This window comes from Miniopterus schreibersii (genome assembly GCF_964146895.1).
Source record: "Miniopterus schreibersii genome assembly, chromosome: 5".
Lineage (NCBI taxonomy): Eukaryota > Metazoa > Chordata > Mammalia > Chiroptera > Miniopteridae > Miniopterus > Miniopterus schreibersii.
Genome location: NC_138106.1, coordinates 72,853,143 through 72,880,119, shown reverse-complemented (window position 1 = coordinate 72,880,119; position 26,977 = coordinate 72,853,143). Strand labels below are relative to the sequence as shown.

Here is a 26,977-nt window from a genome sequence, read left to right as displayed (position 1 = left end):
AAAAGAAATTTCACAGAAAACACAAGTGGCCAATATATATATGAAAAGATGCATAACTCTTTAATAATTCATGAAATGCTAATTAAATTTAAAATGAGAGGTTATTTTACATAGTATATGATTCCAAACTTACAAAATCTGATAATACTAATTGTTGGCAAGGGTATAAAGCAAGGGAAACATTTAAATACTACTACTAGTAGCATAAAATATTTTTGGAAGGAAAGGATAGGAAGAATAAATGAAAGAGAAAAATATATAAAGAAACATATTGTGAGACTTTCTAGGCCATAAAGATAATTTAAAAGTTTTTGAGTCAACAACTGACATAATCAGATATTTAGAAATGCTTTAGAAATGTTAATTATAGCAAAATGTAAGAAATATTGGAAGAGAAAGAAGACTATATGGTAAGCATAGAAAATTTTTAAAAATATACTAAACTAAGAGCCTACACCTGGAAATTATTTTTCTAAGAGAAAGGATAGGACACAATTTATAAACATTATCAAAGGTAAAATAGAATTGGTGGCCAATTAAAAGTGGGAAGCAAGGAAATAACATAATTTAATAGAATTCTGAAGTTTTTAGTCTGTGTTACTGGTGCCTTTTGCAGAGATAGAAAATCTTGAAGATAAAGCAGATTTTGAGGACATATGATTTTATATCTGATAAAATTTGATTTCTGGAAAATATTAAAGGTATAATTCAGATATAGTAAAATACACAAATCTTAAGTATATAGCATGATGAATTTTCACTAGTGTGTATGTGTTTGTGTTGTATGTGTCCATGTAACTGAATATCTAACCCTCTGCAGAAATACCCTCCTGCCCCCTTCCCTCTCTGTAGCGTACCCTCTCAGGTAACCATTACTCTAATTTCTCTTGTTATACATTAGTTTTGCCTATTTTTGAAGTTAATGAACATAAAATTATATAATAAAAAAGGAAACACATTGTGAGAATGGAGTATATACGCAGTGGGAGTTCTGAAAATGGGTTGGTCAAAAAAGGCTTATTAATAGGAAAATTCCATTAATGGAAGGCTTCCAAACTAAAGCATGCCCTCAGATACTGGATGAAAAATGAAAACCATTGATATATTTTGTATGAATAATTAGAATCCAGGGAGAAAATAAAAGTGAAGCTGAGCATAGATCAGATGTTTTTATAATGCAGCAGTCAGGAAAATGAAGGAAGCTGAAGCCAAGGAGAGAATCATGCCTTGCAATCACATCACCACCCTGCAGGGTTGGAACCATCAGCATTCGGAAGTGTTCTGGCAAGAGATCCTATTAGATAGAGGAGGTAGAGTCAGCATATGATCCACTTACATATATATATGTTGAGTGAGAGTCAAGTGGAACAATAGAGTTGGTTTAAGCTATTTCTGTTTTTCAGGCCCTATTCTACATCTACAAAGCCACCTTAATAGATTAGGGAAGCAACAGAGCACACTATCATTTTTGTGCTGAAATTAATAGTGCAGGTAAAAATTACAGAGAAGTTTTCAGTTCCTTTCTATGAGTAAAGTGAAGTAATATTCCAGATAGTATTAAAAGTCCCTACTTCATTCCTCTGAAATGCATATATGAAAGATTATAAGAAACCCTTTTTCAAAGGTTTCAGCCCATTGAAAATAAAATTACTTTAAGTTAGATTTTTTTTAAAGCCAAATGCAAATGTTGTTAGGCTCTCAAAACTGGATTACTCCAAGATTAGACTAATGAGAGAAGAAAGGTATAGTCCCTCATCTAGTCGATTTCTTTTATTTTGGAGAGTAAGGACCATCTGATGCTTTACACGACCTAGACCTATGTACATACAAGTAGGTTTGTTGTGTTCTCTCTTTTTCTTTCTCACTCTCTCTTACCTTCAGATAAATTATTTCTTCATGCCTTGTGACCAGTACATTTGACAAGTCATACTCAGGCTGTCATCCTTTTCCTGCCACAAGGAATCATTAAAGATTGCCTAATCACCAAGAGAAAAGTAGTTCCCTAAGACCAATAGTTAACTAAACCTTTGATGAATTATAACTGTTCCCAGTGGCTATTCCTCTAACACCCATCGCAAAGACACCTTTCTCTCCTCACACAATTCCTTTATGTTCTGAACTACATGCCTATGTTTAGGAACTCACAGTATTGTTATTTCTAGTAGACATTTGTTTCTGCAAAATGGGAGAAAGCAGTTCATCTTAATTATTAAAACCACACATTTCATATACACATAAGAAAATCTTTTCTGGGTGTACAAATTAACATTAATTATCATATTTCAAATAAGAAAGCTTTAATACCTTGAATTTGGAAAACAAGTGCTGTCTTAGTTAGAAACAGAGCCAGAGCCAGATTCACGTATTCTTCAGGATGAACTTGAGAGTGAGGGAGTGAGGATAGGAAAGGGAAGGACATCAGCAAGAATGTGATTTCCAGTAAAGGCCAGTCATGGGCAGGTCCGAGAGGAAGGCAAGGGGGCTCCTGATAACAATTCCCACCAGCGTGGGTCTGCCTTGACGCATGGGACCCAGCCTTTTACGCCCCTTAAATAACTCCTTGTTTACCACCAGGGGTTGAGAGGATTAAGTTGCCGGGGCTTGTTAAGGCTGCTCCCATCAGCCGCAATCAGGGCTGGCTTCATGAGGGTGCAGCCTTTGCAGCTACACAGGACCCTGCACTGGGAAGGGTCGACGCGTGCTTCAGTGCTCTCCTGCCTGTTTGAAATTCTCAGTGATACTGTCTTTGAAAGTGTGAACTCCAAAGAGATAGTGGCGTACTTGAGTGAACAGAGGCATTGCATGTAATATGCTTGCCCACATTTCTTGCTGTCTGAATTGCATACGACACTTATAATGCCCCTCGAGCACTGAGCGTTGAATTCCAGTGGAGCCATGGCATGGGGATTCCGTGAGTCAACCAGAGCTGGTTTTGAAAGAAGAAGGGCAACTGTGTTCTGAGGAACATAAATGACCAAGAAACCTTATTATGTTTTCTTTTTACTTCCCTTTATTCGCCAACTATTACTCTGAAATTGATGAAAGGGCCACCAATACAGTAAAACCTTGATATGATGGACTAATTTGGGCAAGGGAGTGTCTGTTAAAGTCGAAAGTATGTTAAATAATAAAGTAGGTTTTCTTAGTGCATATGTTAAAAAAATTGACAAATTAGTTAATTTACTTGTATTCACCTTTGTGTAATTAAAATTAAGTATGTATGAGAAGTTTAATTTCACAGAAAAGTTTTCTATATGTATTACTATAATTTTTAATTTATACTGAATAGGTCTAGTAAATGTGTGCATTCACCAGTCACCTTGAGCAAACATATGCACACGGCTGGGACATGGATTAACTCACATCGGAACCTTGGTTGGTAGGCATTTCAACTGCTGCAGAAAGTCAAGTCATGTGAGAACAGAACCAATTACCATGTGTGATGTGGCGTGATCGTGTGTTAATCATTCCCCCAACATTGTGTACAAGCAGTGACTCTTGGATTTAAATATGTAGACTATAGTTGCAGATATGTGATATTTATTTATTGGTGAAATTACTACAGTGTTTTTTCCAACATATGGCCTATTCGCTAAAATTTGTTAGAAATAACAGTGAATTAATAACAACAAAAATAACTTTTTAATTTAATTATAAACAAATCTTGGTTAAAATATTTTTAAATTAACAGGGTGTTAATTTTCACATATGACATACAGACCTGAAATTTTGTCCACTAAAGCCAAAGTCAGTTAAATCGTGGTCTGCAACATGGAAAGTTTACTGTAGTTCTTTTTCTTTTCAGTTCCTCTCTACTCATAAAAAACATAGAGTGTTGGCAGAATGTAAAGAATGTAAGCAGATCAAGAAGTGAAATAAAAGCAGATAAATTAGTTTAATGTTTCCACTTTTCTAGTAAGAATGAAATATATATATGAGCTATGAGAATTGTAATTGGATAATTTTGGTGATTCTACATGTGACCTCAATGCTCTAATATTTGCATTCAAAACTAGATAAAGTTCATGCAAATAGTTTAAATTTTTAATTTTAAATACAAATAAACTTCAGAACAAGTCAAAAGTAAGATCGTGAAAAAGGAGAAAGCTTTGTAGGTTAGTTCCTTTAATGACACATTTTTTCCTGCTTTTTGAACAAGGGGCCCCATGTTTGTATATTTATATTTTTCATTGGACTCTGTGAATTATATAACTGTAATGTCCAGAGCCCGTTTTCTGTACGAGGCCCCGGTATATGCCGTTAGTTGCAACGTGCCTCAGCACTCGCTGCCACTAGGGAGGAAAGCTCTGGCAATTGATAAATGGCAACAGCATTTACCCCAGTCAGCTCCTTGCCCCACATAGATGGAGCTTCTTGCTTCACAAAATAAGTTTACTCCAAGACACGTAATCTCAAGGATGGTGGTTGATCACAATTTCTGGGAAAACTTATGAGAGAACAGTTGGTGGAGCTAACTACACCCCTGATGCTCCATTTTGTTTGTAAGCTTTAACTGATACTTATCTCAATCCCTATCTCTCATTTTTTATTGCTCTTCCTTCAGTTAGTACTTCTTGTCTAAGCAGTTATCCTTGGGCAGACCCAACCTGAAGGCAAGTGGGCTCCAGATAAGTGGGTTGACTTGGGCCTCCACTTTGAGGCATCAGAACAGGAATTTCATTATCATAATAACACTTTGTAGGATATAGTAAACCTGACAGAGGGAACTGGAAAATGACCAGGGATGGGCCTGTGGACTCAGTGGCACAGCTATAAGACAGAACTGGGACAGTACTCTTGATTCCCAAGCACCAATATTCTAAGAGGTGTGCCATGATGATGTTATGATTCTGGCTTTAAACACAGAATCTGTATTCTAAAGCTTTTAAAAGATCTAGGTATTCTCTTTTCTGCAGTGAAGGATTACCTGAGTAAATGGACTTAAGTTCCTTTGGAGAACAGCTGGGGGAATCATTACTATGCATACTGGTCTATTCCTCAAGGGGACCCCCATCACTTCATTAGCTAATAAATTCAAGGTGTGAAAATTTGCTTAAGTTGGAACCTAAGAAAGGGATAGTGACCTTTTACATTGGGGCTGGCTGACCTAAGCTTTATGCTCATGTGTTCTTGAGAACCTTTAGTTATATACAGGGTCTTTCAAAAGTAGGTTTACAGTTGTAATTACACAAAACACAGTTTATTCTTGTATTATTATTTATTAATTATTGCATCATTTTCCATACAAACAACTATATGCCTACTTTTTGGCCCACCCTGTATATTAAGTGTTAGCCTTGTGGGCTGGTCATCTTGTCTCTAAAATAAGTGTCCCTGATATAGCAAATAAAAATACAGGATACCTGTTAAGTTTGAATTTCAGATGAATAATAAAAATTCTTTCCATATAAACATGTCCCATGTAATATTTGGGACATTCTTATACTAAAAAATTAAGCATTGTTTATCTGAAATTTAAATTTGACCACATGCCCTGTATTTTATCTGGCAATGCTCCTCTAGGTTCTCTAGGAAAGCTGTAATTTGTTATTCATTGTTATAGATCCCCAGCAGTCCTATCATGCTAGCTGACATTCAAAAATAGATGGCTGTTACAATGATTATGCCCATCTAACTTCTGTTAAGTGTAGCCACCTGGTCTTTTCTGTTTTGGGAGTCAGTGATCACAGTTATGGGCCAGAAGCTCCGACCCTAAGTCCCAGCCTACAGACCCTCTTAATCCCAGTGTTTTCCCTGTTGTGTATCATTACTTCCTTGATAAATATAGGGTCCATCCAAGAAACATCAAACTGGTGGTTCTTCTGGTCTTATATAACTAATTCACTATAATATGCCTACTTCTCTGAGTGGTTTTATCCCTTCCACCATGGTCTTCCAGGCACTTCTGGCATTTCTACTTCATATCATGCTGGCTGTTGTCTATCCCCTGTCTTGCCTCCCAGTTTCTAAAGGCCATTAAAGCATTGAGTTAGAACTAGTATTCCTCTCTTTACTGCCCTGGCCAGAGCCTTAAATCTTGTTTGATGGGAAAGTATCCCACTATCACAAGCACCACCATATCCATATTTATGTTCTACCCTTGTTGATCTCACAACATCAGAGTGCACTCCCAGGCTTAACCTTCCCCAGGTCTTGTCAACACGACATAGTGAAATTTCATAGTTTATAATCCCTCCTCTTATAATTCTTTTCTCCCTCTCCTCTCTCTCAGTGTTTCACTAGATAGGCCATAATGAAATTTGCCTCTAGTTATTTTTTTGGTTGTCTGTATAGGAAGCTGGAATAGATCCTGACTAGGAAAGCATTATCCTATAAAGCACCTCACTATTCTGAGGCCTCAGAAAGAACTACAGGTAAAGGAAAGAGAAGATGAGGGGGAGATGCTACCCTCTAAAATGCGGGAGTGGGCCACATCTAGAAGTTCAGAGGGCCAAGGGAATCTGGGTGCTTACTGTTCTCAAGTGCACATATCCAGATATCCCATATTTCAATCTCAGTTCTGCTTCCCTGTGAGGCAGAGAATTGCGGGAGCTGAGAATCCAGCTTTTCCTGGAGTTTTGCTCTTCCTACGTGTAGTTCCTGATCCTACTCTTCAGTATTATTAGCCCTCCAGCTACAGGAGATGCATGTTTCCTTAAATGCTGCCATTGAGGACCTCTGATTTTCACCCTTTATATTAAATTGGTGACTAATCCTCTGGAGCCATTATCTTTTTTCTTGAAACCATCATTGGTGCTCAGCAATAGCCACCCCATTTTCACTATTCATGTCATGAGCATGTTCCCTTTCTTTTCCAGTGCCAGAGTTTTTGGCATGGCAAGAACCATGCATTCTTCTTCTACCTCTGTCTTTGTTTTCAGTTCACCACAGGTAAATTCCTAATGACAGACTGGTACAGAATGCTAAGGACAATTAACATTGCACATACCTTAAGTGACAAAGTATTCGTTGCCAGGTAGTTAGCTGATAAACTTCCTCTAGAATCAAATTCTTAGTGTTCTTCCCAGGACCACTTCTGGTACCAACTCTAGGAGGTTAGTCACCACACATGCAAAGCTAGAGTGAGGGATTCAGGGGCGCAAGATCAATTAAGGCAGTTATCATCAGGAAAACCTGTGGATGAGGGAAGTAAAACAGGGAAGGGGAAGAAGATGTGCAAGCATGTGGTCTCACATAAATTCTAGCCTCGATCTGATTTATGAGCATAAATCACATTGCAGAATCATCCTCTTGATGTGTAGGGCAAATAAATCATAAGGGCCCATATCAGTGAGTCACTGAATGCACTGGGGTTAAGAGTATCACATCTGCCCCAAGTATAAGCTGCTAATGTAGCCCCTTACAGCTGAGCTGATGGTCATACCAGCCAGGGAAGTGAACAGGGACAGGACATCAGCAGCACCTACTCCGATTGTTTTATATAATAAATTATAACATATATACTTTACATTTTGAAAGATCATCCTAATACATTAAATTATGCTTACTATGTCTACTTTTGCATAATGCTTCTTCTCTGTAAATCATCTTTATCTAGATGCCAATTCTGCTTATTCTACCCTCTAAATTGCCCAAAACATGTTTATTCACCCACTCGTATTATCAACCTAAAATATATATAAATTGATAATATATAGCTGCTTACCTTTCAGCCGTTTTCCTTGTTCAGAAGGACAGGCTCTAATTAGGTTCTATTTTATCTAATATTTATCTTGGAGTCTGTTTAAACTCTCATTTTCTTATCATATGCTTTGCGCCAATTATTTATTTATTTTTATTTTTCTGCATATTAGTGGCAAATTTCTATTGGATACCATTCTGACCTCTGCTTACTACTACTAATCTGTAGGTTATTCTTACAAATATAATCTAATATAATTGATTTATCCAACTCTAAGGTAAACCATAAACACTGTCTGCCATCCCTTTTTATAGAAGAGGGCACTTGGTGATTGCAGGGGGTGGGGGAGGAAGGTAGTGGGTGGAGGTGGAAGAGGGTATAGGGGTTTAAGTGGTGACGGGAAAAAATAAAATAATAAAATGAAATAAAATAAAATAAAATAAAATAAAATAAAGAAAAACAAAAGAAGCGGGTACTCAGACTGTAGAGTAAGTATGACAGACATTCTTCAAACCTTGCCTGTTATAAATCATTAGTCCTCTGGGAAGAAGGCTATTGTATGCATGAGCTATCTTCATTGTAGAAGATGTACATACATCGTGCCAGCACATCCCAAGTTTTTAAGAAGCAGACTAACTGCTAAGATTTACATATTAAATGTAAACTAAGAGATAATCTCTATGAAGGAAGTGTCCTTTTAAATGACAAATGATAATACTACTAAATGTAGAGGAAACATAAATAACTGATTTGCTTTTGTTCGGCTTTAATTTTGGCTCACTTGTGACAATTGTTTTCATCGCTATATTTCTTTGTAATGCATTTTAATTGTCAGTTATAATCTTACTTAGCATAGTTGGCCATAATAAAAAAAGAAACCCAGTGTTATTTAATGTTATTTAAATGGCATAATATCACACATTGTAGTCAAGTATTACAATTAAATTATATATTCAACTGAGTATCCCTCTTTAGCCCAATAATTTGCCTTTTTATGTTGACAATACAAAGCTGCCAGAAACATATTGATCACTTTTATCTATTCTTCATTGTTGATTCTTGCCCTGCTTTTTATCTTTATAATTGTGCATTTAATATCATATCATAGCTATGAAAATAGCCATTAGAAAATAAACTATGTAGAATAAATGTCTTTTGTACCCCAAACATCTGGGGTATTTTCTTGAGCATCCCAAAATGCTAAATCTCTCGAAAAAATAAAAGGGTGTATTGGCCCAAATGAACAGGCAAAATGAAGAGGAAATTATTTTCTTGCAATGTTTGTTTTGCTGCTAAATAAAAATTTCTAAACTTTAACAAGGTGTCAAAACAAATTCTACCTATTGCTATATCAAATGAAAATATCTCCATAATACTGAAAACTTTTAAATAAAGAAGTAGTTCAGATCAATTATATAATTTTAAGGATTAATATTTCTGGGGAAACTAAGTAGTTTATTATGTGTGATTCAATATTACTGGAAAAGTCCCTTCAAATACTCTGAGAATCATTAAAGATGTAAGGAAATAATATTTCAAATTTCCTACCTGTTCTAAGAGAATTTTTCTTCCCTTCCTTCGGCTACTAGGTATGTTACCTTCTGCTTTATGGAGAGGGTAAACAGAGGATAAGAACCGAAAGGTGGGAGGATACATAATAAATATAATAACTTAGGTTAAAACAAAACGTTTTTCATAAAAACAACTATTATTAGTTTTATTGTCCCTGGAGAAAAGCCAAAATAAAAGCCATTGTGGACTGGTTGCAAAATGCTTACTCATTAAGGGAACAGGAGCAGCCTGGTTTTAAGAGATCTTAAGCCTTTACCCAAATGACCACCATTTATTGTCACCAACAGGAAAACATAGGGAAGAAAAATCAGTGCTTGGCTCTCATCCAGTTGAGACTACCAGTTAAATGCATTCACTACATGCCAAGTTGAGTGAGCAGCAAGAACAGGATGAATCCATTTTTGTGGATCCTCATGTTTATAAAATTTTGTTGCCTTCCCACCCCCTTTTTTAACAGGAAAGAACTTATGAACATGTTGCTAGGCCCTCTCCCATGGGCCTCCTCTCATGTTACTAAAAAGCCTCCCTGAAGGTTAAGTTCATTGGCTTTATAATAAATGTACCTGTGCACAAGAGTGATGACCATCTTTTACCCCAGACTGCACTGAGTTCTTACCCCAGCGTTGAACTACCATCAAAGATCTAGGACACACAAAAGATTTTCTTTTTCTCCGTGAGTGGAAAAGGGAGCAATGACCAAAGAACAATGATGGTGGTGAGAAGGTAGCTGCACCTATCCAGGAAAGACCCAACTGGGGACCTCTCACTCTGACCCTAAGTCAGGATAGTGTTGAAATACACCATCTTTGTTTAAAGTGTCCCCGTGTCCATAGGAGAACTAGGCAACAGCATCAGAGAAAGAGGGAGAAAGTGAATAATTTCATTAGATTTGCCAATAGTAATGGTGCTAGTCATCTTATCAACTGAGAAAGAAATGCAAAATGACCTTTTTCATTTAAATATTTGTGATTATATTAAGAATATCTCAAGCTATTGTGTTCTAGGTAGTCAGTGAACCACAAAGATAATTATTTCATCAAAATAATTGGAGAAGCAGAGAATTGCAGAGCTGGGTGTTATCACAGAGATTGTTAAATCTTGTATTGCCTAGTTGAAGAGACTACAGGTCTAGAGAGTTTCAGTGACTGGATAAAGGTTTGCTATTTTGCCAGAAAATAGCAAAATTAGGATCAGAGCTGAGGTGTTAACTCCAAGACACATTACCTATGTAGCTTATGAGATATAAATTCTAATTGAGGACACTTTTTAGAACAATTACTGAGACCTCTCCCTTTTCAACTTGTAATAAAATAAAAATACATGAACAGAAATTGATCAATTAAAAGAATGAGAGAATGACCACTTGAAAGAAGATCTGAATTAGAGAGTTGGCTTTGCCAAATGACAATGAAAAAGACAAACAATAATAGGTTCTAAGCTTCAGTTCTCTTACCTGTACAATCAAAGCAAAATACTTTACTTGTAGGTGTCCCAAATCTCTCATAAGAGTCATATGAAATAGCCATGAAAATACTTTGTACATTATGAAGCAAGTTCAAGAATTGTAAAAATATTATGAGAAATGATATACTGGAGCTTGGCAGTCACACTATTTAGGCATCTTCACTTTAACTCAGTATACTGTGATTTTTTAATTATATATAAAACAAAAAATCACAGTAAGAAAACAACCCAAATGAAAAATAGACAAAAGACCTTTATAGGCACTGCCCAAAGAGGATATACAGATAGTAAATAAGCATATAAAAAGATGCTCCACATCATATGCCATTAGGGAAATGCAAATAAAAACAATAATGAGATCCCACTACACACCTATTACAATGGCCAAAATCTGGAGCACAGATGACACCAAATGCTGGTGAGGACATAGAGCAACAAGCCTCACATTGCTGGTGGGAATGCACAATGACACAACCTCTTTGGAAGACAGTTTGTGGCTTCTTACAAAACCAAAACTATTCTTACCATAGGATCCAGCAATCATGCTCCTTGATATTTTCCCAAAAGAGTTGAAAACTTATGTTCACACAGAAATCTGCACACAGATGTTTATAGCAGCTTTATTTATAATTAAAAAGTCTTGGAAGCACCCAGGATGTCCTTCAGTAGGTGAATGGATAAATAAACGGTGGTACATCCAAACAATGGAATGTCATTCTGGGCTAAAATGAAATGAGCTATCATGCCATGAAAAGGCATGGAGGGACCTTAAATGCATATTAGTAAGTGAAAGAAACCAGTCTGAAAAAGCTATATACCTATGATTTCAACTATATAAATTTGGAAAATACAAAGCTACACAATTAACAAATCTATGGTTGCCAAGGGTAGGGGGGATAAATAAATAGAGGGAGCTCAGAGAATTTTTATGGCAGTGAAAATACTCTGCATTATATTATAATGCTAGATGTATGTCACATACATTTGTCCAAACCCACCGAACACACAACACCAAGAGTGAACCCTAACTTAAACTATGGACTTTAGATGATTATGATATATCAATGCGGGTTCATCTTGGGTAAAAATATGCCATTCTGGTGAGTGAGGTTGCTAATGGGAGAAAATATGCATGAGTTTGAGCATAAGATAATATGGGAAATCTCTGTACTTCTTCATTTGGTTGTAAACCTATAACTGCTCTAAAAAAATAAAGTATTGAAAAATCCAGAGCATATCATATTTCTACAAATGACTATTGACTAGAATCCAAGTTAAATTTTAAATGAGTTTGTAACAGCAATATATACAGTTCTCTGAGTGGCTTTTTAAAATCTTACCCCATCTCCTCCTTCCAATCCCTCTCTGTGCAAATGACCTCAATGTGCAATTCATTAAATAAGGGTAATCCACAGGATGACAGACTTTCCAATTTATGTTACCATCTTTTGAGTTTCTTTATATTTCTATCTACTATTTTCTCTTTCTCTTTGGTTGTAATGGAAAAGGCACTTTTTTCATTCTAAAATCCATCCCACGCCTGTGCTTCAGATTATATCTCTCCTCTCCTACAGTCATACTTCTATAAAAGGTTGTTTATACTCACTGCCTCTGCTTCTCCACTGCTCACTTATACCTTAACTCACTTCAGTCTATCCACAGTACCCATTACTTCACTAAATATCTCTGTTCATTGTCACTAATTCTTGCTGGTAATCCACGAACAATCATCAGTCTTAATTTTATCTGATCTTTCCATTAATCACTTCCTTTTCTTAGAACATTTTCTTCCTCTCTGGCCAATCCCTCAGAGTATTTTTTTTTTTTACTCTTTCTTTTAAATACTGTATTATCCAAGTTTCTGTCATAACCTCTTTTTCTCACTCTAATCATTCTTTTTAGGTTCTATTACCTTCCCCTATTGTTTTAAGTGTTATTTGCATGCTGTTAATGTCTCCCAAGCTTGGATCTTCATCCCAGAACTGACTGTTAAAACATGATCTATGTATCGGTTATATGTAAATATATGTATTTTAGTCTGCTACTGGCACCACAGACTCAGTATTTCCAAAATGAATGCTTCATCTTCAGTTTGAAACCGATATTTCTGTTCCATTCTCTGTCTTTAAGAATGAAACTAATTTCCACCCAATTACCAAAGACAGAAATTTCCATCTCACCCCTTATTCTTTCCTCTCCCATTTTCTCCATATCTATTCAATTATAAATTCCCTGGATTTTACATCCAATACACCTTATTTCTAATCACCTCTCTCTGTTTACACTGCAGCTACCAATAGTTCACTCCAAATTGTCTCACCTGGATAATTGTAACCCCTGCCTACCTCCTTACTGCCTTCTCCCTATGTAACCCTCCTGTAATCAGTTGTTCATGCATCATGCTGAATTATAGTACTAACTTGGAAACCTGATAATATTTTTTCTCCAAATCCATAACTTATCAATGAGTTTCCATGCTATTATGTATAATTCATAACTTCTTTATATGTCCTGCAAGATTCCTCGTCAGCTGGCTTCTGAGAATATCTTCAGCAATAACAAACTTTTTCACTTCCACAAAAGTACATGTTCTCCTTGACCCTAAACTTTTAACTTGCCTGACATAATACAACCTTCATTAATCCTCATAGCCCATGACTATTTGTAGTGGACAAATTTCAATTATTTGCTCACTTTTGACATCCACTAAAATTATGCTTTTTCTGGTTTTTAAAATATTTTCCAAAGTGCTCTCTGGAGCGGACTATACTGCCCTCACTAAAACACTTCTCTCACATTGTCTCTTATTTGCCTGTGTGATTGTCTATATTCGCTATTAGACTGTTGGTAGGATGCATATTATGTACCAATTCTAGCAGGTAGAAGGCAATCGATGAACATGTGTGGAACACAAAAGGTATCTATGAGAACAAAATAGGACTGTCAAATTTCCAAGGTTATTGGCAAAATGAACTGCAAAAAATAATTTAGTTATTATCACAGACTGGCACAGAGATATGCGTGCCCTATTTAAACTAAAAATTTTAGTTTCAATTGAAATACATGTAGACCCAATCTAAATTAAATTAAGTGTTGATCATAGCCTTTGGAATTACAGATAAAATAATAACATGAGAACTGGTTTCTAACTGTTTGCTCCTTCTCAGAATGGAAATGACAAATTTGAAAGAAAAAAAAAAAAGAAATTTCCTATTCATGCTGGAAAGAAGCTAAAATTGTACAGTCCATTTTGCAGTCAATCACTGTAGAGAGTGCTGCTATATTGGCAATCTTATAACCTGGGAAGAATGAATATTAGTACAAATGTCAGGGCCATAAAAATTTTCACACTTTTTGACAGAGTCATTCCAAATCTAAGAAGATATATTAAGAATATTATGAGAGTTATGTGTCAAGATTTACATATAAAGACATTCTGTCTCACATAAGGCTTCCTCAAAGGCAGTTCTAACTCTGAGAATTCATCTGCAAGTGAATTATTGAGAAAGTGCTCCATAGGAGAAACCAGTAAGGAAGTGGATTCATAAAACAGGAATCGGGAAACAAATCAAGCAAGGCAAGGTTTCGGGCAACACACAAGCTTTAAACTAATCCCACAAAGTTGTTCTACACTAGAATCTTGGGTATGAATAAAGGTTGTTTAAATTTGATGGAAGGGAACTGGGCTTTTATAATCTAGCTCTGTGTACTATATGATGGCATAATCTACAAGACACAGCCTTTTTCCTGCTTGCAAGCAAATGTCTCCTTTATTTTACAGACAATCTTTCAAGAGTTGTATACTAGTGCACCATTAGACGCAAAGGAAAAGAAAGTTTTGGAAGGGGGCAATGGGCATAAAAAGTGATAAATGATATCTGAAAAGATCCATGTGTAATATAAACAGTGAATGAATATAAACATTGACAAGTAATTTTTAATCATAGTGAAATGGAAGAAGTATAAGTTGGTAATGAATTATTGGTTATATAAAACATTTTTGTGATGAATTTCTAAGCCATCTTTAAAATCATGTTTCCGCTTTTAATAACATTTAATTATATGGAATGCTTACTTAATTTTATGAGCTAGAAAGAGAAAGAAGTTAAAAAGAAAAACTGTATATGCAGTATGGTTCTCAAATGTTGAAACTATAACATAAATGTGTATGTATGTATCTCTGTATCATATATGTATGTATCTGTGTATATAATCTGTACAACACACACACAACCTCTGTCTTTCAAAAGCCTACATTTTGAAGGACAAAACTTAAAGAAAATTTCAAAATCAGAAAATAAGAATACGAGATAAATTAAAATACTATAAAACTATGTATATGAGGACTTGGTTGACCCAAGTAAATAAATTAAAGGCCAGAAAGCAAACTCTGAAGCACATAGACTCCAGAGCCAGACTGTCTTGATTTAATTCTCTTAGGGCTTGTGTGCCCTTGAGCAAGTTACTGCAACTTTGAAAGTGTTAGCTTTCTTATCTGTAAAAGAGGGGCAATAGTCGTACTTATTTCAGAATATTGTTGTGAGGATTAAATGAGCTCTATAGGAAAGTTTCTTAGAACTGTTTGGCAGATAGAAAACACTCCATAGATTATGGAAATTAGTATTAGTACATAAATAATATCTAGTATTTTACTGTGTATTTATTCAATTATAACAAAATGAAACACTTTCACAGCCAGACAGACAAGCAGTCAAAAAATCAGATAGCCCTGGCCGGTTTGGTTCAGTGGTTGGAGCGTCCCACACGGACCGAAGGGTCCCAGATTCCATCCCGGTCAAGGGCACGTGCCTCGGTTGCAGGCTCGATCCCGGCCCTGCATGCGGGAGGCAGCCAATCAGTGTGTGTCTCTCACATCGATCTTTCTCTCGCTCTCTCTCCCTTCTGCTCTCTCTGATGAGCAATGGAGAAGATATCCTCAGGTGAGGAATTAAAATAAATAAAATAATTAATTAATTTAAAAAATCAGATAAATGTAGCTATATAATGTTTTACTATTTTTAGGTAATAATTTAAAAAAAAACACAGAATTCTTGCCTCTGTTCCGTGCACATATGGAATGGTTTCCTCAAAGTAATGAGGTTTGTGGGAGCAAAGATCCTGAAAAGAAAGGTGAAAGAACATTTATGTGGGTGGGAAATGTGATAATTTAATGTTCTGTGGTAAAATGTCAACTATTTGGCTGGGAACAACAGTTGTAAAAATCTATAGCCAAAAAGACAAAAAATGCTTGTAGAAAAAAAACAAGACAGATAATATGTTGAAAATTGTCTAACAAGAGAGTTTGACCCAAAAATCATAGATTCACTGTTAGATAAAAGTGTTCATTAGGGAAGCAATGGAGTGACACATTGAGAGGGAAAAAGTTTCAACTTCAAGTTTGCGTGTGTCCCCACACCTTTGAGTAGTTGCTAATGAACCATTTGTAGAGCTGTTTTCCTAAACCCTTTCTTTTCCTTGTCATAGTCTGTGCCTGTAGCACTTACTAGATCTCCAACCTAATATTCTAGTTTTCTCCTTTGACTTTTTATTTAAAATTATACAATTTTTCTTGTCTTACTCTAGTTATATAGAATATATCAAGCAGATTTTTAAGTGAGTCTACTATGTTTATAGCACTCAAATGTACAGAATAATACATATACCTTTAGCAGTTTGTATTTTAAGAGCTCATACAAAATTTTTTCTTAGAGAGTTCTTAAAGAACTCTTAAAGAAAATCCTATAATCAGCTTGATCCATAGGGCGAAACAGAATCCAGTTATTAGACACATTAACAAACAATAAATGGAAGTAAATCAATATGACAGTGAGGAGAACCTTGATCTGGGGTTGAGGGTAACTGACAGTCTTGACTTTGCAATTTGCAATCAGAATAATCAACCACACCTCACAGTCTCATGAGTGAGAGTATGGATCTAGATAATCTCAAATTTCCATTCTCTATTTATATAGCTTAAAATTTTTCTTATTTATTTGTTTTTGCTATAGAACTAACTATAAGTTCCAAATGGTCAGAACCATGTCTTATTCATAGAGGAATATCAGAAGTGTGATAAATTCTCAATACATATTTTTAAATTAATTATGTCCAGAAATAGGACAACTTAGATATTCAGACATTACCCCCAACTGAAGATAACCTCAAATGCTGAAAAATAAATAAAACCTCCTTGTTAAAATAACTGAAGAATTGGAAGAATAGTAAATAAATATAAGGCCAAACTCTGAATGAAGGCTGGAATCCAGAGAGAGAAGTTGAACACTGAAGACACCTTCATCCAAAGGGTATTTGCCAAACTGTGAAAATTTGAGCTACGGTTTTCAAAGATGATTTGGTGCTATTATGAAAATAAAACTCTAAGACCTGCCCAAATTGAAGAGCAAAATAACACACTCCTCTAATAAAATTTAGAATGCAAAGTTAGCACCCTTCACTTAATTGTGAATCAGAAATAAATATACCCTACCTACAGGGCAGAACAACAGGGGGAAAAATTTCTTTGACACTAAATATGAACTGGGGTAAAATTTACATAAATTACATAATTTTATATAATTTAAACAAATACAAGATAATCTTCCATATTTGCAAACTTACAAAATGGCATCACCATCATGGTTCAAAACAAAACAAAAATCAAGCTGCATTTTAATTAAAATAATTTCTGTTTAGCATTGCCACCAAATGGCTAGCAGAAGCAAGCACAATACCTTAATATAAGAACAAAAGTTTTCCAAGAAATTTCAAATATGTAAACATGGAATCATGAGAAAGAATCAGGAGAATAAATAGAGAACAGAAATATACCTGCATATTTTTAATATTAGAATTTCCAGAAGAGATTATATATAAGTGTGCTTACAGTGTTACAAAGAATAAGTATAAAAATAATTGTAAACATTTATTAGAATGCTAAAATCAGATTCAAATAAAACCAAAATTCTAGGGGGAAAAAAAATAAAAAAAAAAACTTCTAGGAAAAAATAATAGCAATAATATCAAACAAAAACATTGTGAATAGCTTTTACAAGCATTTCAACACAGCTTAAAAGGGAACTAGTGAACTGACAAATAAACCAAACGAAAATATCCCCAATGCTGCCTATAAAAGTATTCAGAAAATAAAAATAACTATTAACACATACATTAGTTTTCCATTGATGCCATAACAGATCACCACAAATTTAGCAGCCTACATAACACAAATTTACTCTCAGTTCTATAGGTCAGAAATCCATACAGGTGTTACTGGATTAAAATCAAGCTATAGGCAGGCTACATTTCTTTCTGGAGTTTGTAAAAGAGAATCTTTTTTCTTCTCATTTGGGTTTTTGGGAGAATTTGGTTCCTTGTTGTAGCATTAAGGTGTGTTTCCTTGCTGGCTGTACACTGAGGGTCCTTCGCATCTGCTAGAGGCTGCCAAATTCCTTGTTTTGTGGTTCTCTTTCTACATTTTTAAAGCCAGCAACTGCGGGTAGAGTCCCTCTAAAGTTTTATTTCTTTAACACACTCCTTACTTCGTCTTTTAAGGACTCAAATTGAGTCCACCTTGATAATCTAGGATAAACTTCCTATCTCAGGACCTTAAGCTTAATTGTATCTGCAAAGTCTCTTTTGCCATGAGGGGTAGCATATTCACAGGTTCTGAGGATTCAGGTGTGGGCATCTGTGAATGACCATTATTCCATTTTTTGAAACATTTAACAAATAAAGAATTAAAAGGCCAACATTACCAGAATTTCATAAAAAGGAGAAAGAATATAAAACAAAAAATATGTAAATATACAGTCAGTGCCTGGGAATTTGTTCAAGATGATGAAATTCACTAATCCACAAGAAGCTCTAGGAATCTCAAGCAGGACAGATAAAAAATAAAAATTGCAATATGGTCACATGTAAATACAAAAGTACAGAGAAATATTATTTGCTTGATTGGTTTAATGGAGCCAGAGAAAAAATTATTACCTTTAATTTAGCAACCTTTACATTGATAATTGACTTATAAATACAAATAATAGAAGTGAAGTTTTAGTGAACCTATATCTTCAATATGCTGAGGGAAAATTATGACTTACCTAGATTTATAAACACAACTAATGCACTGAAGAAGTTTTTATCTACATAGCAATTTCATAGGGAATGTTTGTATACCAGAAATAAATCTAAACCTTTACACACACACACACACACACTCACACACACACACTCACACACACACACTCATACACACACACAAACACAAATCTCAGCCCACATGACTTCATTGATTAATTATATTAAATATTTAAAGAATAATATCAGTAATCCCAGTATTACACCAACTCTTTGAGAATCTACAGTAAAAGGGCATAGTTCTTAACTTGCTTTTTGGTGTTTGCATATCCCTGATACTAAAACCTGGCAGCTATTCTGCAACCAAAAAAAATACAAATCAATATCACTCATGCACAAGGATGCAAAAATTTAAAAAGTGTCAGGAAATTGAGCCCAGCAATGTATAACAAGAAAAATGCATCATGACCAATTGAAATGTATCATAAAAATGCATTAAGAATTTATTAATGATACAGCATATTATAAAGGAGAAAAATAGTATATTATTTTAATAGGTGCTGACAAAACATTTGAAAACATTTATCATATATGATTAAAAACTCTCAGCCAACTATGAACAGAAGGAAACATCCTCAATATGATAAAGGGCGGATATGAAAAATATCTATGGCTAACACCTGAATTAATGAAAATGTTGAACACTTCCCTCTAAAAGAGGGACTACAGCAAAGATGTCCCATCAAGCTATTAGTGTTTAATATTGTATTGGATATTCTAGCTGGACCACAAGAGGGGGAGAAAACAGAACAAACAGGAGTCATAAAGAAGTAAAATACCGTTATTGATAGATAACAAGATTGTGAAAAAGAATCCAAAATAGCCTGCAAGCAACTAGAAGTAATAAGTGCAGTAATGCAAGATTACAAATATAAAAAAATCAATTATATTTCTATAGACTAACAACAAATAATTGGAAAATAAAGGTATAAAAGCTATCATTTATAACAGCATATGAAATTCTTAGGAGTCAATTTAAGAAAAGATATACAATATCTGTATATTGAGTATCACAAAATATTTTTGGTATAAATTAATGAACTAAGTGAATAAAGAGATATTACATGTTCATGGATTGGAAGTTGCAATATTGTTAAGAGTGCAGTTCTTTCTAAAATGATTTAATGTATCTAATCAAAATTCCATTAGGTTCTTATGAGGAAATTGATAAAGTGATTTTAAAGTTTACATGAGCATACAAAGGACCTCTTCAGCCCATATTTTTCATGCAGTTGACTGAGTAATCTAGGAAGCAATGACCTTTTGACCCTAACTTGCAAACAGGAATGCTCTTCCGTAACAGCGACAGGGGAGAAGAGATAATTTGCCTTTGATTACATGCTTCAGTCTGGAAGTCATGTGGATGAGGCTTACAGACACTGGGCCAGAAATGTTCTTTGGTCCCACTTATTTTCAGAGCACAAGGAAATATAACATTCTCCTATAATAGCCATATGCTTGAAGAAAAGAAAAAATTAAAATTGATGAACACTAGAAATCTAGCATTGTGACCTTGAAAAAAACATGCACATAGGTACTGAATGTCATGAACATAAATATTTACAACAGCATTCTTCATAATAACCAAAACGTAAAATCACCCAGATACGATCACTATTATAACTGAGGGATTTTGATGGGAATGGTAGAGCAAGGACCTAGGAAAATCAGCTCCTCCATAAAAAACCACAAGGACACTAACAAAAAATTAGAAAAATTAACTTTTCAGTATTCTTGAAATTACCCAAAGGCTAGCAACAATCCAAGAAAATATTCATGAAAAAAACTGAATCCTGGTAAATACAGTGACCTTTGTAGTATATTAATTTTCCCTATTTCTGTTTCCTTCCTAGCTTCATGGTAGCTTCAAAAACTAACAGTCCTATCATCATAATGAAAAGCAGAGCCTAGCAGCCACTGGAAAAGGAACACTGGAATTGAAACACTCACAAACAGCATTTTCAGAAAATTGCCATTATTTGATCTGTCTAGCAGTTCCCTGGAAACCCCCATTTTCCGGGCTTGTCCCTATTTGACCTGACTCAAAGCTCACTCAGTGTAAATAGCCATTTCCCAAGGGGAGTTTGTCAAAAATAATCAGCAGCAACTATTTAAATCATAGCTGCCTGAGGCAGCAATAACAGTTGGGGCAAACAAGAAGCTGACCAAAAGCACTTAAAAGGAAAAGCTAGGAATGAAATATCCATTGGAAGCTTTGAATTGCTCTGACATAGCCCTGGGGATCTAAATGCCATGCACTTGTCTACGTAGGACTGTGCTCATGCTCAGATCTGTGCATATGCCTAGGAAAGACCTGAGAAGGTCTCTACCTGGGCTTGAGGCTCTGTACAGACAAGAGGTAAAGGCTATCGGAAGTTGTAAACTGCTTGCCTGAGCATTGAAGGTACACCCTACCGCACGCACAAAGCCTCTTGCAGATGTTTGGAAACTAACTTTCAGAGGATTTAGCAATATTTCTGTCCAATCATTAGATGACCACTAAGATAACAGAGCAGATACTTCAGGGCCACGTACAACAAAGAATAGAATTTTCAGAATTAGTTCGGAAAAGTCACTAAACAAAGAGCAAATACAAAAGCATCAACAAGTAACGATGACAACAGGCTCTAGGAAAGGATGGTCTAATTTACAGAATTCTCATATTATATTGTTTAAATATCTAATATTCAGTAAAATGAGACATACAAAAATTAAGAAAATATTAACCATTTAGAGGACCAAAAAGATAATCAATAGAAACTGTATCAACATAACGGTAGAGGACCTCATTACCCCACTCTCAATAGAGGGAAAATAACTAGAGAGAAAAAAATCAACATGGAAATAGAAGACTTGAAAAACACTGTACATCAACTAACCGTAACAAACATCTGTAGAATACTTTACCCAGTAACAACAGAACACATATTCTCAAGTTTGCATGGGCGTTCTCTAGAATCAACAACATATTAAGCTGTAATACAAGCTTCACTAAATTGAAAAGGACTGAGATAATACAAAGTATATTCTCTGACTCCAATTAAATGAATTTAAAAATTAATAATTCAGAAAATTCATAAATATGTGAAAATTAAAACACTGTTCTCCCAAATAATTAATTGGCTAAAGGAAAAAATAAAACACAATGGAAATTTTAAAACACTTTGAGATGAATTAAAAGGAGAAATGCAGTATACAAAACCTGTGGAATATAGCTAAAGAAACAGATGGAAATTTATGGCTGAAAATACTTGTGTTAAAAATCTCAAATCAGCAACCTAAACATGGGTCTTAAAAAACTGTAGAAAGAAATAACTATGAACAGTGGTATGGTAACAAAATAGATACACTATTTGAAATGGAAAAATTCCTACAAAAACACAAACTGAAAAATGTGACTCAAGAAGAAATTTTAAAAAAACCACCTAAATAGAGCTATAAAAAGCAAAAAGATTGAATTAGTAATTTAAAATAGAAATATTTCACAATTGAAACCCAGGCCCAGATGACTATACTGGTAAATTCTAGCGAATATTTAATCAATTCTTCACAAACTATTTCAGAAAATAGGAGAGGAAGTAACTCTCCCTAATTCATTCTATAAGGCCAGTGTTACACTGCTACCAAGTCCAGATAAAGACACTACATATAGAGCAATACCCCTAATCATTATACACATAAAGTCCTAAACAAAATAACATCGAAATGAACCCAGCCATTTATAAAAAGTAGTACTTTACAGCATTTATTATAAGATTTATTCCAGGATTGCAAGTTTATTGTTTTTAAATGTAGCACAACGTGTAAATAAATTAAATGGCAAAATAAAAAAAAACAAGGCAATTAAACAAGAAAAAGAATTAGAGTGCATCCTGATGGAAAGGAAAAAGTACAACTATAGCTATGTGTAGATGACATGATTTTGTATAAAGAAAATCCTTAAATTACAAAAAATAGATCTAACAAACAAGTTCATCAGTGTTGTAAGTTCCAAAATCATCATAAAAAATTAATTGTATTTCTACACACTAGCAATGAACAAAATGGAAATGGTATTAAGAAGACAATTTACTTAAAATAGAATAAAAAATAATAAAGTATTTAAGATTAAATGTAACAAAGGCCTAAAAGACTTTTACACTGAAAGCTGCAAAACATTGTTGAAAGTGGAAACAATTTTTAAAAGAATAACAAAGAGGATTTCACAAACTTACACAAAGCTATAATAATCTAGACACTGTAGTGCTTGCGTGAGAATAGACATACAGATATGGATCAATGAATAGAACTGAGAATTCAGGTACAAACTCTTACCTTTATGATTATTTTTAATAAGCATGCCCAAATAATTCAGTGGGGAAACAGTTTGTTCAGTTTTCAACAAATGGTTCTGGAACAACTGGGTATTCACATTCCAAAAATTGAATTAACCCAAAATGGATCTTATTTCTAAATATAATGGTTAAAATGATAAACACCTAGAAGAAAACATCGTCATAGCCCTTCATGACAATGGATTAGGCAATGGTTTCTTAGATATGACATCACAAACCAAATTGTAAACTTCTGTGCATCAAAAGATGCCGTCACCCTGGCCAGAGGGTCATCCCATACACCGAAAGGCTGTGGGGTCAGGGAACCTACCTAGGTTGTGGGTTCAATCCCACATCAATGGTTCTCTCTCTCCCTCTCCCTTCCTCTCACTCTAAAATCAATAAAAAACATACTTTCTATTTGCCATTTCATGGTGTAAATACTCCTACTCTGTGACTATATGTAATATATAGAAAATACTCAGTAATTATTGTCTGCATATTTTAAATATAAAATTCTTTAAAGAGAGAAAAGGAACAAGATAAATCAATGCATGTGGAGTTAGTTCTGCCTACAAAGTATTTTATCAATAATTACAAAAGAACCCGGCCTGTGTGGCTCAGTGGTAGAGCACTGTCCTAGGATCCAGGAGATCATGTTTCAATTTCCAGTTGGGGCACATGCCCGGGTTGCGGGCTCGATCCCCAGCATGAGGTGTGCAGGAGGCAGCCGATCAATGACTCTCTCGTCACTGATGTTTCTATCTCTCTCTCTCTCCCTCTCCCTTCCTTTCTCTGAAATCAATAAAAATGTATTTTAAAAATAATAATAATTATAGAAGAATATTTTCTATGTCAAAATCAATAGACTAACTATCACTTGGTGTCTGCATCATTCTACCAAGTAAAAGTCAATCACTATTTTTACTCTGAGTTGTGTATTTTCTACCAATAGATAGCAAATCTGAAGAAGAAAATGATCTAATATACACTAAATCTAAATAAGCCATTGAGATGTTTGGGTCCTGACACCAGTTACTTGCAGTACTAGTCAACTCAGGCTCCCATAACAAAATCTTACAGCCTAGATGGCTGAAACAACAGAAATGCATCTTCTAACAGTTCTGGAAGCTAGAAGTTCAAGATCAAGGTATGGACAAATTTGATTCTGAGTACGAGTTCTCTGCCTGGCTTACAGAGAACAGCTTTCTCACTCTATCCACCACATGGCCTTTATTTTTGCACTGAAAGAGAGAGACCTCTTATAACCTTATAGAAACGTTATGTCTTTAATTTTACCTTTTCTCCTTTCTTTCCTTTTGATTAAAACTCGCCTTCTCCAGGACCCTGATTTGCCTGCCTTCTTCTCACTTGAAAGTCCACTCTTTCAATCATTAAGTTCTAAGGACAATGAGGTTCTGATCAGCATCAAATAATCCTAGGAACAAAACACAGAGACAGACTCCCAGTCAAACTAGAGGTAACATCTACCTCTTAATTGTGTTTCAGCTACAGGCTCAGAAAAGTGGCACAACCAGATTAAGCGATTGATCAACTACCCCCTACCCTTGCGCCAACCAATTAGTAGAGACCAGGACCTTGATCATGACCCTAATTCCCTTAGTCACCATGATTGATGATTTTTTACCCTATCTACCCCATCCCCTGGAAACTATAAGGGAGCCAGATCTGAACGCCAGCTCACCTGTCTCTGGGCATGGACCACTTCCTGAAATAAACCTGTACTTTCTTTGCTGCAAGCTCCTGTTCATGTCTTATTGGGCTTTGATGTACACAGGCAAACGGACCCCTTTAGTCTGGTAACACTTTGGTTCCCCTCCCTTTTCCTATAAAGATGCCAACCAGTCCTATTGGACCGCAGCCTCTCCCTTACGATCTCATTTAACCTCAGCTATCTCCCTAAAAGCCATCTGCAAATACAGGCAGATTGAAGTGTATGGCTTCAACATATTAGTTTGGTGGGGACATAATCCATTCCATAGCATTTGCAAAGTAAGTCTCTCATAGAAAGATTTCTTCTCTCAAGGATCTCTATGGTAGTATGTGTTACTATACAAAGTAGGTGAGGCCTACGTATCTGAAGCAGAGTTAGGCAAAGTATAAAAAGCATTTTTGCTCCAGGGAAAAACCTTTAATTTTGTTTTATGCAATCTAAGATGTCATATAGATATTTTTATAGAAATACTTTTTCTCTCAAAATTTCAAAGTTTCAATTTAGGGGAAAGGAAAAACATTTTCTTAGGTATTAGGAAAACTGCAAAGGTTTTTATCAGGTGATATTAAGTCTAAAATCCTGAAGGAAAGAGGTTAGACTTCAAATAATCTTTTCCCTAAAAGTTTCACAAAATAAATGCTTCAAATTATTAATGAATAAAGTAAACTATTATTACCTAGAAAGTAAAAAAGTCTTCAAAAGTGCTAAAGGGATGTTCTTCTTGGTAATAAAATTCTGGTCTAAATAAAAATATAAGGGACATATAATCACTTTTCTTAAACACAACATAAATTCAAATAGATTAATCTATTAAATAAGAACATGGAGTCACTGTTGCCCATTGTTGTCTGGGGATGCTGTGGCTATAAGAATTACTGTAGTTTCTTTGCTGTCCAAGATAATGGCATACAAAAGAAAAGAGTAACAATAAAAACAAAAATGAAAAAAATAACTTAAAAAACCCAAGATAATAGTGTACTAAATTTTTTTTAAAATAATATTTTGGATAAGTTATCCAAATCTCCATATTTTAAAGCAAAAAAAAAAAATCTTTTAAGCAGAGTTTAATCCCAAATTAAATTTAAAAATTAAAGTCAGCTTTCATATGATTTTATCCACTAACTCACATCCTACTACTCTTTAAAAGCAAAAAAGCAATTATATTTCCCTGGCTGAGGGAAATGCAGTTAAATTAGATTAACTACCTTCACAAAACAGAAACCACTGAGAGTAAATGAAAACATAATATCATTACTTATCACAACCTGGAAAATGGCTGAAATCTTTTGGTTGGTCTTATATGGACATGAGGTGCCACACTCTTCAATCTCCAGCTTTTCATCTAAACTGTTTGGTGGTGTGGAGAAAACCCAATCCCAGTCAGGTACAGGCCAATATACTCGAGCTGGAGAGGACTTTGATCAGTTTAAACAAATTGATTTATTTAAGTAAGAAAAGAAAAGCCAACTTGGGGCCTAAGTTATCCACACTGGATGATCCAAATAACAGGATAAGAGCCAAATCTTCATTTCGCCCAGTATCCTGTGAACAAAGCTAATGTACAGATAGGATTTCACAGCTTAGCAGGAAAAGTGGAGACTGACAATCATCTGACTAATTTATAGTATAGCTCTTCCATCTGAACAAAGAAAAGCAAAGAAGATTACGTAGGATTTCTTTTGTTTACTAAAATTATCTCGATTGCTATAGTTATGCAGATCTACAACATTCAATGTAAAGATTAATCCTTGAGTGTGAAATTTTATGTAGAGAATGACATTGGTGCCCCAGATGCTCTTTTCCAACCAGTGCACCCATTTCTCCAGCAATTGTGTGAGTCTGGACCGAGAATGGCTCACAACTGTTGCCTTTTCTGGAGAACTGCCCTCATCCAAACTGGAGCCCCTTTCCCCAGAGGCCGTGTCTCCTTCCCCTTCTTCCCCTTCCCCAACCAACTTGGCCAATGGCTGCCTTATAAAAAGGTACAAAATGGGTCTTCTTATTTCAAGGCAGACTAACTCTGGTGCAATTTGTGCTCCAAGATTTTCTTCTGGCTGTTTTTTTATCTGAAACAGGAATTTGGGTTAGCTTTTCTACTCTGCTCTTTCCTCGTTCCCT

At 35.0% G+C, this 26,977-nt stretch overlaps 1 long non-coding RNA gene across 1 annotated transcript; it reads right to left on the bottom strand.

Moving 5' to 3' along the window:
• Positions 1-6,989: 6,989 nt before the first annotated feature.
• Positions 6,990-26,185, bottom strand: LOC308557739. The gene is made up of 3 exons (XR_013998889.1): positions 26,125-26,185; positions 24,424-24,562; positions 6,990-7,077 (listed from the first exon to the last, which is right to left on the bottom strand). It is a non-coding gene; the product is annotated as an uncharacterized lncRNA (long non-coding RNA).
• Between the last annotated feature and the right edge of the window lie 792 nt (positions 26,186-26,977).